Source organism: Poecilia formosa, unplaced genomic scaffold, assembly GCF_000485575.1.
Source record: "Poecilia formosa unplaced genomic scaffold, Poecilia_formosa-5.1.2 Scaffold762, whole genome shotgun sequence".
Taxonomy (NCBI): Eukaryota; Metazoa; Chordata; class Actinopteri; order Cyprinodontiformes; family Poeciliidae; genus Poecilia; species Poecilia formosa.
The window spans coordinates 10,857-23,571 of NW_006800701.1; the positions used below are offsets into that span (position 1 = coordinate 10,857).

The 12,715-nt window shown below is 37.9% G+C and overlaps 1 long non-coding RNA gene and 4 other non-coding genes across 6 annotated transcripts; 1 reads left to right on the forward strand and 4 right to left on the reverse strand.

Annotated features, from left to right (window-relative positions):
- Positions 1-521: 521 nt before the first annotated feature.
- Positions 522-593, reverse strand: trnag-ucc (transfer RNA glycine (anticodon UCC)). Its single transcript has one exon. It is a non-coding gene; the product is annotated as a tRNA-Gly (tRNA).
- Positions 594-1,611: 1,018 nt separating this feature from the next.
- On the reverse strand, positions 1,612-1,685 carry trnan-guu (transfer RNA asparagine (anticodon GUU)). Its single transcript has one exon. It is a non-coding gene; the product is annotated as a tRNA-Asn (tRNA).
- A 515-nt stretch (positions 1,686-2,200) lies between these two features.
- trnad-guc (transfer RNA aspartic acid (anticodon GUC)) lies at positions 2,201-2,272 on the forward strand. Its single transcript has one exon. It is a non-coding gene; the product is annotated as a tRNA-Asp (tRNA).
- A 777-nt stretch (positions 2,273-3,049) lies between these two features.
- Positions 3,050-3,123, reverse strand: trnan-guu (transfer RNA asparagine (anticodon GUU)). Its single transcript has one exon. It is a non-coding gene; the product is annotated as a tRNA-Asn (tRNA).
- A 5,399-nt stretch (positions 3,124-8,522) lies between these two features.
- Positions 8,523-10,419, reverse strand: LOC107834777 (uncharacterized). Of its 2 annotated transcripts, none has more exons than XR_001660604.1 (4): positions 9,718-10,419; positions 9,490-9,573; positions 9,329-9,381; positions 8,523-8,995 (listed from the first exon to the last, which is right to left on the reverse strand). It is a non-coding gene; the product is annotated as an uncharacterized LOC107834777 (long non-coding RNA). The 2 variants fall into 2 exon arrangements; XR_001660603.1 differs by having other exon boundaries at positions 9,672-10,419.
- Positions 10,420-12,715: the final 2,296 nt, after the last annotated feature.

Genomic DNA, 12,715 nt, shown 5'->3' on the forward strand with positions numbered 1-12,715 from the left:
GTGAGAGGTTTTATTTTGGCTCTTTGCATTATTTAGCCTCTTCAGAGCCTTCATATGTTATCAGGCTGTTAAAGACAGTATTATCAATAGCAGTACAATTTGCACAATGCCTGTTTTGTTTAGTTTTCTTCTTGGAAAAGTTATTAAAAACAAGTTTTTGTCTAAATTAAGGTGAATTCATGGTTCCTTTTTCCACATAATGTAACCGGTAGGGTTTATGATAAAAAATAAATAAATAATAATTATGTGATCGGTATCGGTGATTGGTATCGGTGATCGGGCCCTCATGGGTGATCGGTATAGGTATCGGCAGGAAAAAACCTGATCGGCACATCTCTAATGAGCATATAATGATAATCCTAAGGGCACACATATTGCTCAGTATATATATATATATATAGATATATATATAAAACTTTACACAGGGTAAGCCTCCTTCCACAATACTCTGGGAGCATTCCAAGGATAATCATTAACATGTGAGAAGACACATGTGATGTATATGCAACAAATGTAAAAACTGCGTTGGCCGGGAATCGAACCCAGGTCAACTGCTTGGAAGGCAGCTATGCTAACCACTATACCACCAACGCCTGATGGAATTTCAAGAGGGGTTGCATTAACCCAAACTGAACTTTTCATCCTGCATGTGCGCAGCCAGCCTTTTTTTTCTTTCTTGTGGTTTCAGGAACTGACCCGTTGACAGGACACACATCGATTCTCCATTGAGAGACCATGACATCTTCCTCAACAAGACACTAGAGTGGGAGAGTTAAACTGTGAAATCTAGTCAAACTGTTTATCACAAAGTGTAGAAATGAAGCAAACTTTGTCACTTCACGCCCTCCTCTGGAAGTCTCAGATGAACCACCTGAGCCTGGGAATCAGCATTCTCCTCCTCAGATAGGTTTTCCTTTTCTGTCTTCATCATTTAGTATAATTTGTTTAAAATTATTTTAAAAAACTTATGCGGCCACATAAGTTTGTGTGTGTGTCTAATTGTGCGCGACAGTTGAGCCTTGTGTGGGTCAGATCTGCAGTTTCTGTGCCATGCACATTGTGTTCATGTGGCATATCAGTGTGGGTTAGGTTTGTGCGGTTTGTGCATGTTGGGTATGTTTCAGTGTATGTGTGGATCAGATTCAATGATAGTTTTGTGCAGGGGTGCTCAAGTCCAGTCCTCGAAAGCTATCGCCCTACAACTTTTAGATGCATCCTTACTCCAACAGACCGGAATCAAATGCTGAATTCCCTCACCAGCAGTCATTCAGTTCTGATCAAGGCTGGTAATGATTCAAGTATGTTGGAGCAGGGAAGCCTCTGAAATGTGCTGGATGGTATTTCTCGAGGACTGGACTTGAGCACCCCTGGTTTTGTGTGTACCCTCTAATAATGTCCTGCAGGCACCCCTGCTGGTGTTTATCTCCAGCGGTCAACGGGTGAGAGGCAGGGTACATTCTGGACAGGTAACCTGTTCGTGGGCACTGTGCTGTATCATTTAGTCTTTGTTGAATTTGAACAAGGACACTAAACTGGTATAGCTGGCATACAACAGGCACTGTCCATTAAAAAAAGTGGTGTCACAGTTTCATAGGTAGTTGGAAAATTAAGCGTCCCTGGGTGGGCTCGAACCACCAACCTTTCGGTTAACAGCCGAACGCGCTAACCGATTGCGCCACAGAGACAGTTCCTTTATGCAACCCCTTTTGAGAAAGTGAACTACTTTACACATATCTGTTACACTAGAGGTTTCTTAGCTTTCCTGGACATACTTTGTCTAGAAACTGTCAAGAACATCATCTGATGTTCCTGACAGTTCCAGAAAAAAATTGTTCTTAATATATTCCTGCAAACCTAATTGCTCCTACTGAGAAGAGAAGTCTTCAAACAACATATAGGGGGCAATAGAACTGTGCTTAGAACACTTGTTTTGTTGTAGTTTTGCTTTTATAGAATTATAAAATTGTCTTTTGTTAAAACTTGTATATAGTATTTATTCTTGGATGTAAGTAGTTCAGCAAAGAAGCTTATAATTTATAGATGTTTATTGTATTAGAATAAGCATAAGTATAGTCTGCTGTAAACTTCAATACATAATCGTGAGATTTGTTCACATATCAAAAAGTTGAATAGATATAGCAACACCTCATACAACAGAATTTGTTTTTCTATGCTTTTTGGCAACATTTTACACATAATCTCCTCGTTAGTATAGTGGTGAGTATCCCCGCCTGTCACGCGGGAGACCGGGGTTCGATTCCCCGACGGGGAGTGTTTTTTTTTTTTTCATTATTATTTCTGCCTATTTTCTTTGAAGATCAATATAATTGAAGTTGATGGGAATGTAGAAATCACAAGATTTGAAGATGTGAAGGCAGAACAGAGGAAGAGGTAAGAGTTGGCTTAAGAAGCTGGTGTTTAGGCTGCTGCTGCCACTTTCGGCTTCATAAATGAAACAATGAATAACATATATCTGATTGGATGGTGTGATCTGGTAAGTAGTTGACATGCTGTGTGTCTCTTCCAGTCTTCAGTTCAGTAGGGTCTGGTCTTTGGTTTGGTGTCAGGTCAGTGATTTGGTGTCAGGTCAGTGATTTGGTGTCAGGTCAGTGATTTGGTGTCAGGTCTGTGATTTCACATTCAGGATCCGTGACAGTGGCAATAGCTTAATTACACAAGGGGAGTTCCTCAGGCTATTCGTCCTGTACTTTGGAACAAGCAGCCTCTCACTCAACAGACTTTCCTGAATGATGAAGACAGTGTGCAGGTGGTGGCTGTCATTATCCATAATAGCCAGGAGTTTCTCTAATGTTCTCCTCTCTGTCATTGTTGCCAAAGAATCCAACTTTTTGCCAACCCTGAGTAAGGTTTTGTCTTTTGAATATACTGTCCCTTCTCAGTTTTGGGTTTACATTTTTCCTTCATCAAAACTGACATGGCATGTCTGAACTAAAATTGAATAGCACATTGTCTTTATAATCATGTGGCATCATGGCTTCAAGGGCAGCTATAAATGAAAATAATAATAAAAAAAAAAAAAAAAATTAAGCGTCCCTGGGTGGGCTCGAACCACCAACCTTTCGGTTAACAGCCGAACGCGCTAACCGATTGCGCCACAGAGACTGTTGTGTTGAGGAGCATTATGTTTAGTACACGTGTATTCTCACTGAATTGTGATTGTCCCACCAATGAGATATTTATTCAAATAGCATATAGTGCAGTCTGGAGTGAGTAAGAGGACATTAGAGGTCTGTTTGGAACACTTCTAAAAAGGTTGGCTGAAGACATCAACCCCTCCCCCAGTCTCTAAGACAGGATCTGATTCCGGAATGTATTGATGAGGTCATATGTAATTGTCATGTGTGCGTTGGTGGTTCAACCGCGAATTGGTGTAACATGCCGACACCATGCAAAACAGGACATGCCAGCAGTTCCTGAGTTTGAGTCCCAGTTCTGGCAGAAGCTTATGTTACTTAACCTGACTACCAAGAAAAAAAAATATTGTCCAATAACCATTTTTTTTAAATCCCACATTCTTTGTAAGGTAATAAAAGGTTTTATGCACTTACTTTGTCTCTTCCCATAAAATGTGTTATTACTGATTAACACAATTTTTATGAATTAGAAAAAGATACGTACAAAAGTCCCACCCCTTCACATGTGGTATCATTGAAAAGCCCTAAATGTCCTCTCCAGATACCAAAAGGAATTAATTCAGTAGAATGCAGGGGGTGGGAGGTATTCAAGTTTAGAAATGTCCTCTACAGAGGACAAAAATGAACTACTGGTAGTCAGGAGGTTAACCCAACCTTTAATATTTTTAGTGTTTATATTCCAATAAATAAATATTTATAATAATGAATGCCAGTTGTGCAAAATTAAAAACAAACAATTACTCCCCACCTACACATGGAAAAAAACACAACTCTATGAAAAATGTATAAACGAATTTATACATTTATTGGTGCTTTGTTTCATGTAATGAGGAAACAAAGCACCAAAGACTCTGGAATGGTTGTGTCTCTGTGGGTCCAAGTTCAATTCCCAGCCCAGTGTTAATAAATGTCACTTGATATGCAGCCATAATATTGTAAATTGTTCCAAATTCTGGGAATTGTTTGAAATTGCAGTGATAGAAAATAGAAGAAATCTGATTACAGGATTAAACACCGTAGCATTATTGTTTGGTCTAAATTATACAACCAAACAGCTACAAGGATTCACTAATTGTGATTCCCTTGTAATTAGTTTATTTTTAATTATGATTAAATGTATGATAATATGTTGCTAGTTGGAGTCATTACTCTATTAGCAGCACAATACCTTAGCTTTAACTTGATCCACAGGGCAGGGGCGCTGCCAGGAATCTTGGGCCCCATGACAAAAATTTTTATTGCCCCGCCCTTGCAACAGTCACAGACAACGTGCAAAATATACATAAAACAATCCAGACTTCTCAAAAAGAAAATGCTATGTAGTTGCATTTTATTCAAGCTCCAGTATGTAACTTTAATAAAAAATGTTTTCTCCATCTTTGTTAAAGCTGTCACCATTTCGTGACAGTTTGCTATGAGACAGATAATCTGTGAAAAAAAATCAATCTCCTCCACCTCCTCCTTGAACTACTGTTGCTGGCTAAAGTAATGCCCTGTTTTGACCAAAAACAACCAATCAGAAACAGGAGAAGGGTTTTAGTGTTGTTAATCAACTTCATTCACTCACTGCTAAATGTGCTAACTTATTAACACAGGAAAACTGTTTGTCTGCCGTCAATGGTAGCTATGTTAACTAAACTGAGCATTCACAGTTTGAATCTGCATAGCTCTGTGCTATGCTCGCTGCAGCATAGCACAGAGCGAGGGGGAGGCAGGATGAGCAGCCACATGACATTGTGATTGACAGCGCTAAAACCCGACTCCTGCCTCTGATTGGTTGTTTCTAGATAGCACTGGGAGAAGGCAGAGGAAATATTTTTTTTCACAAAGTATCTCTCATACCACACTGTCACAACACAATGACAATTTTAACAAATATGTAAAAAAACGGAAAAATATATTTTTTATAAAAGTTACATGCTGCAGCTTTAATTTCACTTAGAGGACGGGTCAGGAGGGACATGGCAATATATATATCTGTAATTTAAATGCAAGCTAAGGTAAAACTGGACTGGCTGCAGTCCTGACAAACGGTTGTTTTTATCATTTTATATACATTGTTTGAATTTCTGTCAGCAACAAATATATTGTTTTTATTGCATAATTGTAAAAAGAGCAAAGACAGAGAAATCCTAAGAATTCCCAAAGTTGGCATTGGATACAGTGTTGCTGACCTTTTTCACACTGGGACAGGGGTAAGAGGTTTATGTTGATATCGGGGATTAGAGCTGCTGCTGACTGACTCACCTGTTGTCAAGTGTGGTAAAAGGTACAGGGACAAGTTAAATATATGAACATCTTGGTATTTCTTTTCCATAATTCATTAAATGCTATGGAGGCAAACAGTAGTCTGTAGCTAAGCCAACTATGCTGAATGGTTGATAATCTCACACAGTCTACTCACCCTTCTTGGAGAAAAACTGGGTTACAAATATACACTCTTGTCTTTCTTTCTCATATCTATTTTTTTTAACTAGACTATTATTTTTCTAGGCAACGACTGCCACAGTCGTTCATGTCTTATACCAACTGCTGCTGAAAACGTCACTGTCAAGCATGCTAAGCAGGAACGAATCATTTAACGCAGATACATGGGGGAGTTCAGTGTAAATATGGATGTGTGCTTTTTGGTCTGGGAGGGGTAAGATTTAATTTTTACTGCTAAAAACAAAAACAAAAAAACAAAAAAAACACACAATAACAGTAATTGACAGGGCCCCATTTTTTTCTATTTGTTGTAAAAAATAAAAATAAAAAAATTGTGGGGGGCCCCCTGTGGTCAAGGACCCTTGGAATTGTCATCATTTTCCCCCTATACCACGCCCCTAGGGAAACGGTTTAGGACCGTTTAGCTAAACAATTCTCAGCTTCCGATGCAAGGTCAGCTGCGAGGATGCAAATAACTTTTGTCTTTCAGCTGTTTCTTTTCTTGTAGTTTTGCTGTGTTAAAATGATAAAATTCTTAGTTGTTACAGTATGTATATTCTGTACATGTAGTATAATAATGTAGTATATAAGCCTGCAGAAGCCAGTGAGCTGCACATCTCCCCGACAAATATTTGAACAACTAAAGAAGCTTTTAGTTTTAGAGTAAGTATATTTATAGACTTCTTCTAGATAAAGGTCAGTTGTAAATAAATCACATATTATAAGGCAGATTAATCCTGCCTACATACTGTTGAAGATTCTAGGTTATAATATTTCTTAAGAAAGAAACTTTTTTGGCTCGAACTTCTTCATCCCAGGTTCTCCCGGCGGGCCACGTGTAGCCACACAAAAACAACGAGTGTAGATGTCACCGAATTGCAGTTTAATCCAATAGGAGACAATGCATAAATTACACCAGAAACTGCAGAACAACAGAGACATACATTCATTTACCTGACATAAATGGAAAGAAGAAGAAAGAAAGAAAAGCAAAGACGTCTTTGGAGAATTGCGAGAGCAAATCTAATTTGTTACTTCTGTGCAGAAAGTTTTATAGTTAAGGCGCATTCTTATCTTTAATTTATTCAAATAAGGCGTATCTTTGCTCATCCAACCAGGAGCTATCTCTGACCCTCTCTCTAAAGCCAGGAACTCCTGCTGTTTTACGGCTTTTCACAGATGAGTGTGAAAAGCTAGAACTTCTACTGAATTGTTTTCCCAGACAGACAAAAGGCAATTCAAACGATCCTAGCAAACCATCTGCTGTAACTACAGGTAACATAAAGGTCAATAGGCCAGAATAAGTTACCAATTTTAAAACTATAATTAGGCTATTTCAATCAAGACATGTTAAGTTTTAAAACTAGCATATTTCAAATTTATTTTCTTAACAATACACATATGTTTGGACAATGGTCTGGGGTTTGATTCCCTGATGGGAAGATGTATTTCTATTTATCTGTTTATTTTCTTTATAGATCAATGTAGAACTTTGTATCCAGTATGTAACATGAATGCAATAAGCAGAATTTTCCTGTTAAGTTGCTGATTCATTTGTAAGCTAAAGCAGACTTGCTGAAATGTTATAAGTAGAAGCAGCAGAAAAAAAAGTGAAAATGCAAATTGTCTTAAATAGCAAAATTATCATCTCATCCCTATCAGCGTACTGGGAGTTTTTTTTTCCATCATTCGGTGTGGTACTAGGGCATTTATGGGAGGACTCAGTAAGGAGTGAGAGCAGGATCTTTAAATACTGTGAGGGTGAATCCACACCAATAGAGCGTCGGAGCGTGACGTCACTGCTGTAGTTGGAGGGGTATCAGCGCCATCTTTGTTGCCACCGACAAAAACGACTGTCTCACAGATATTTTAGCTATGGCACGAACTTGCTGCGCTGTTGGGTGTAATGTCCGATCACAGACCGAAAAGGTAAAAAGATGTAAAACGGACTTTCGTTTCACTATGTTCCTGCTTGGAAACAACGCGAGGAGGCCAAGTTATCGGAGCTAACTCAAAGAAGACGAATGTCCTGGTGTCAGCGGTTGAGACGTCTTGATATGACGTTCTCCAAAATCCCCAGATACCTACAAGTTTGCGCCAGACATTTCCATTCTGATGAGTGTCTAAATTCGCTTTGTTAGTGTTGTGTCATAATTTATTTTGCTATGATTTTGTCCGGGCGTATGTCAATGTCAATGTCAAATTTATTTATATAGCACTTTACAACAGGTATAAAACTGCACCAAAGTGCTGTACAAAAACAACACAAATGACAAAACAGAACACAAAACAATACGTCAATTAAATGCCAAAGAGTAAAAATGAGTTTTAAGAAGCGATTTAAAATGATCCAGGCTGTGGGCAGATCTAATCTGGAAAGGTAAGTTATTCCATAAAACACACAGGACGAAAAGTGGGATTTTTGACCCTGTATTCTGATGCGGACGCAGCTCGTGAGCGACAGATATCGACAGCAATCGACAGTTGGCGGGACAGCGCGTTTTCGCCGGCCGCAATCGAATACTGTCGAATGCGGAATCCTACTAAGGAGGGAGGAGGGGTGGGGAAAGTGCGGGGGAGCGGGCTGGCAGGAGGTGTTAACAGCTCTTAACTATTAACATGTGAATAGCAACAGGAGACCCACGTGAATTGTCAGTCATTGGGTGAAAAAACAATGACATCACAATTCATTACTTACATGTGATTGGTTGGTAGATATCTCCCTATTGGACACACTAGACCTTTATAATTACAGGCCTGGTTAAGCCCCTCCCTAATAAAATTATAAAAAAAAATAACCCAGAATAAAAATACACCAAGCACAAGGCATAAGTTTATATTTTTAATTTTTATTGAAAAATAAATATGTACATATATGCATATAACACACATCTACAAATTAAAAAAAACATGTATAAAATAAAAAACACATCTACAAAAAAAAAAACAAAAAACTTTCAGTTAAAAAAAAAAGAAAAAAAAAAGATTACAGCACAAAATGCTTGTCTACTTCTGAGCCGTGTGGTGGTGGCTTTCTTTCTGAGCATGATCCAACATACAAACGCTTATGACGCAAAATGCTGTATTTAGGGTTAGCTTCAAGTCTCTTACCACGACTTTTGGTGTTTTATCTTACTGTTTGCACACAAAATAACATATAAATGCTTGTCCATTTCTGGACCATCTAGCAGTATTTTTTTGTCCAAACATGATCAAACATTATGCTGCGTTCAGGACAGGCCCAACATCTCTCCTGTCTTGTAGACCTGACGTCTCTTCCTGTAATGTAGTCCTGGTGTCACTGAGCTCCTGGATGGAGGAACGTGGGGTCCATCCTGACACTGCCTCATAGCTGCCATCCTCCCAGAATGCCACGTCCTCTGCTGCCAGTACTCTCTGCCTTCCTCCATCAGCTGTTAATACAGAACAGACAATCATTATGAGCTACAAGCATCTTTTAGTCATTATGAAACTACAGTGAAATTGTTTGGCAACTTCCAGCTTAGTATGCACACATAAGACATTAAAACAAACAAAAAGAACACATTAATACATTCTTACAAAAAATAAAAACTTTAATGAAAAAGAGAAAACACTTGGAAACAATTGGAAGAAAAAATAATTAAAATAGTAAAACATAGTTCAACAAACTCTGAGGCAGATAATTTGCTTTGATGGATTTTAATAAATCAGTGCTTTAATCATTCAAGGAATTGTGACATCTCTAGATTAGTAATAAATCTTACCTGCTTCTTTCTTTAGCTACATCCAGATGACTGGCAGTAGGTCCTGGATGCAGCTGGAAAACATTTTTGTGTATTGTCAATACATAGCATAATTACATTATGTACATAAACAATATTGAAGCATAAAATATCATTAACATTCTAAAATAGTAGATACTCACACACAGTTGTGTCTCTGTCATGGACATCAGGACGTTCCTGAAGAGTCTGATTAACACAAATGTGACTCCCATTCTGTGGAGTGTCTGTGGAAATAAATGTAAAATTAAAAAAAATATTGTAGCAAATATATCGCTTTCTCAAAAATACATAAGTAAATAAGTTAAAATTATTCTCAACCAACCATTGTACAGGCGGGAATCAATGCAGTGACTGTACATAATACATACCGGCTTCATGGCTCCGTCCTCATATCCGTCCCCCGTCCGCCATGTCGTCGATCTCTACTGCTTTCCACACTCTGCCTTGCTGTACTGCGTTATAACAAAATAAATAAAATAACCGGACGATCAGTTTTCCTTACAAATATGCGAGTGTTCACTATTGACTAAATGTGAAATCATAACTTACTGTATTTGTCTTCGTCCTGGTGGACTCCGTCAGATCGCCTCGGCACCGTGGTCTGAGGCCTGGCTGTGGAGGCTTGGCCATTTTTCAGGTCTGAAAAAATAAAAGAAGATGCGAGTATTTTTAAGAGTTCAGAACATCACATGTAATAAAAAATACAATATAAAATCTCACCCTACACTTGTTTCGGCATATGAAAACAACAGACCGCTTTCTGTAAAAAAAACAAACAAAGCAACTCGCCTCGCTGCACGTGCTCGCTATTCATAAAAGCTTTCTTACCGTGAGTTCGGCCTTGTTGGACCGCCGCGCTGTCATCTGTTGTTTTCCGCCGGGAAAATGCTTAATATCAATACGATACTGAAAAGGTAACTCCGTGAAATAGGACTTTTTCCACCATTTCACACAACGCACGGGCATTTTCGTTCATGTTGGGTTTAGCAGTAGCCGGTGCAAATCTTCCTCTGGAGTTTAATGGCGGGTGCTTGACCGACTATGAAAGCGCATTACTGCCACCAACTGGACTGGAGTATTAAATGAAAGTTGACAGAAAAAAAATACATTCTAAAAGTTATTTTTTCAAAAGTTACGTGACAATATATTTTATTTTTATTATAATTAATTGCTAAAATGTTTTTAAATGTATAGATGTTTATTTACTCAATTCTACTTTGAGCTGTCTCCTTTTTAGTTTATACAGAATACGATTCATAATCCGTGAGTTATATTTAGTGCTTAACTAACAAAACTTTAAAAAAAGAATACAAATGTTTATACCCTATCAGAAGGTATCACATATTTTCAACCATTTTGTTCTTCAATTTAAACTTGAGAGTTAAGCAACTGAATACTGATAAATCATCTGTAGTTTCTTAAGTCCTGTATTGTGATGTGGAATGGTGTCACTACCACTCCAATATAGCATGACTCTGGGTCTTTAAAGCAATCAGTGAACATTAACATTAGTTTGAATATTATTCACAAAAATACTTTATGTACAATGAACCACTCTGGAACATTTTTTTTTATTATTATTTTTGATTAAGTTGTGCAGTTCCTCCCATCACAAGATAAATCTTCAGATAGGAGGAATGTCAAAGTAAGATCACGTTTCACAAAAGTCTATTGTATGTAATTATGCATATTCTTCTTTTATATCATCAATTCAACAAAAACTAAGTTTTTCAGTGCTCCTAACACACATGTAATGTATATTTTAATGGATAAGACAGATTGTTTTAATATTCTTTCTCCAAACATACTTCTTTATGGTGAACAGAAGGTAAAAAGGGTTAGTTACAAAATAAATAAGAGTCAAAAGGCGGTGCTCAACAGTTGATTTGCATTTGCATGGCACTCAGCAACTTCATTTAAATACGAAAACCTCTGCTAGGCACAAGGGGAGAGGGGTGATAGGGGAACAAGGACACACAACATTTTTGACCATTTTTGTCAGTGCTCGACTCTGACAAAAACCTCTTGCCGAAAGCCCTCAATCTCTATGCGCACGGCAGAACAAGGTGTCAATAGCTGCCGAAAATCCCATTTTTCGTCCTGTGACAGGAGCAGCAACAGAAAAAGCTCAATCTCCTTTCCTCTTAAGTTGAGTTCGAGGAACTGTAAGTAATAACTGATTATTTGATCGTAAAGTTCTGGACACAGACTGGAAATTTAAAAGGTCCCGAAGATAAGGGGGGGCTAACCCATTTAAAACTTTAAAAGTTAACAAAAGAATCTTAAAATCTATTCGATAAAAGACAGGCAGCCAGTGTAAAGATGCCAGAGTTGGCCTTATATGGTCATGCTTCCTGGTTCCTGTAAGAAGCCGTGCTGCTGCATTCTGGATAATTTGAAGTCGCTGAATCTGCGATTTATCCATCCCTCTATATAAAGAGTTGCAGTAATCCAGACGAGTTATGGAGGCATTGATGAGTCCATCAAAGTCCTTAAAACAGAAGTAAGATTTAACTTTTGCTAAAAGCCGAAGGTGGTAAAAACTCAATTTAATGACAGAACTAACTTGTTTATCTAGCTTTAAAGAGCTGTCAAAAGTGAAACCAAGATTCCTAGCAGAGGTCTGATAAGACCGAGAACCAAGAATCTGATCTGGATTTGTAGTCTGAAGTTTCTGACCAAATAATAGAACTTGAGTTTTGCTTTCATTGAGGTGAAGAAAGTTTTTTCCATCCATAATTTAACTTCAGCTAAACAGTTTAGCAACAGTTGAAGAGAGTCATTTGTACCATTTTGCAATTTAAGGGGCAAATAAATCTGGATGTCATCTGCAAAGCAATGAAAGGAAATATTAAAATTTTGGAAAATCTTACCAAGAGGCAGTAAATACAAGATAAACAAAATGGGCCCTAAAATTGACCCTTGGGGAACACCATACTTTAAAGGTTTAGCCCCAGAACAAGATTGGTCCAGATGAACAGAAAAGGTTCTGTTTTCTAAGATTTGAACCATTTGAATACTGAGCCTGGCAGGCCAACATAGTGTTTTAATCTATATATGCAAGAGAATCTGATGATCTACAGTGTCAAATGCAGAGCTCAAATCTAGAAGTAATAAAACTGCAATGTTGCCTGAATCAACTGTTAAGAGGAGATCATTATACACTCGGAGCAAGGCAGATTCAGTGCTATGAGCAACTTTAAACCCAGACTGAAACTTCTCAGTTATATTATTGTCTTTTAAAAACATTTCAAGCTGAATAAAAACTAATTTCTCAAGAATTTTAGATAAAAAAAAGGCAATTTAGAAATGGGCTTGAAATTTGCTAGGTCACTGGGGTCTAGATTGGATGTTTTAAGAAGAGGT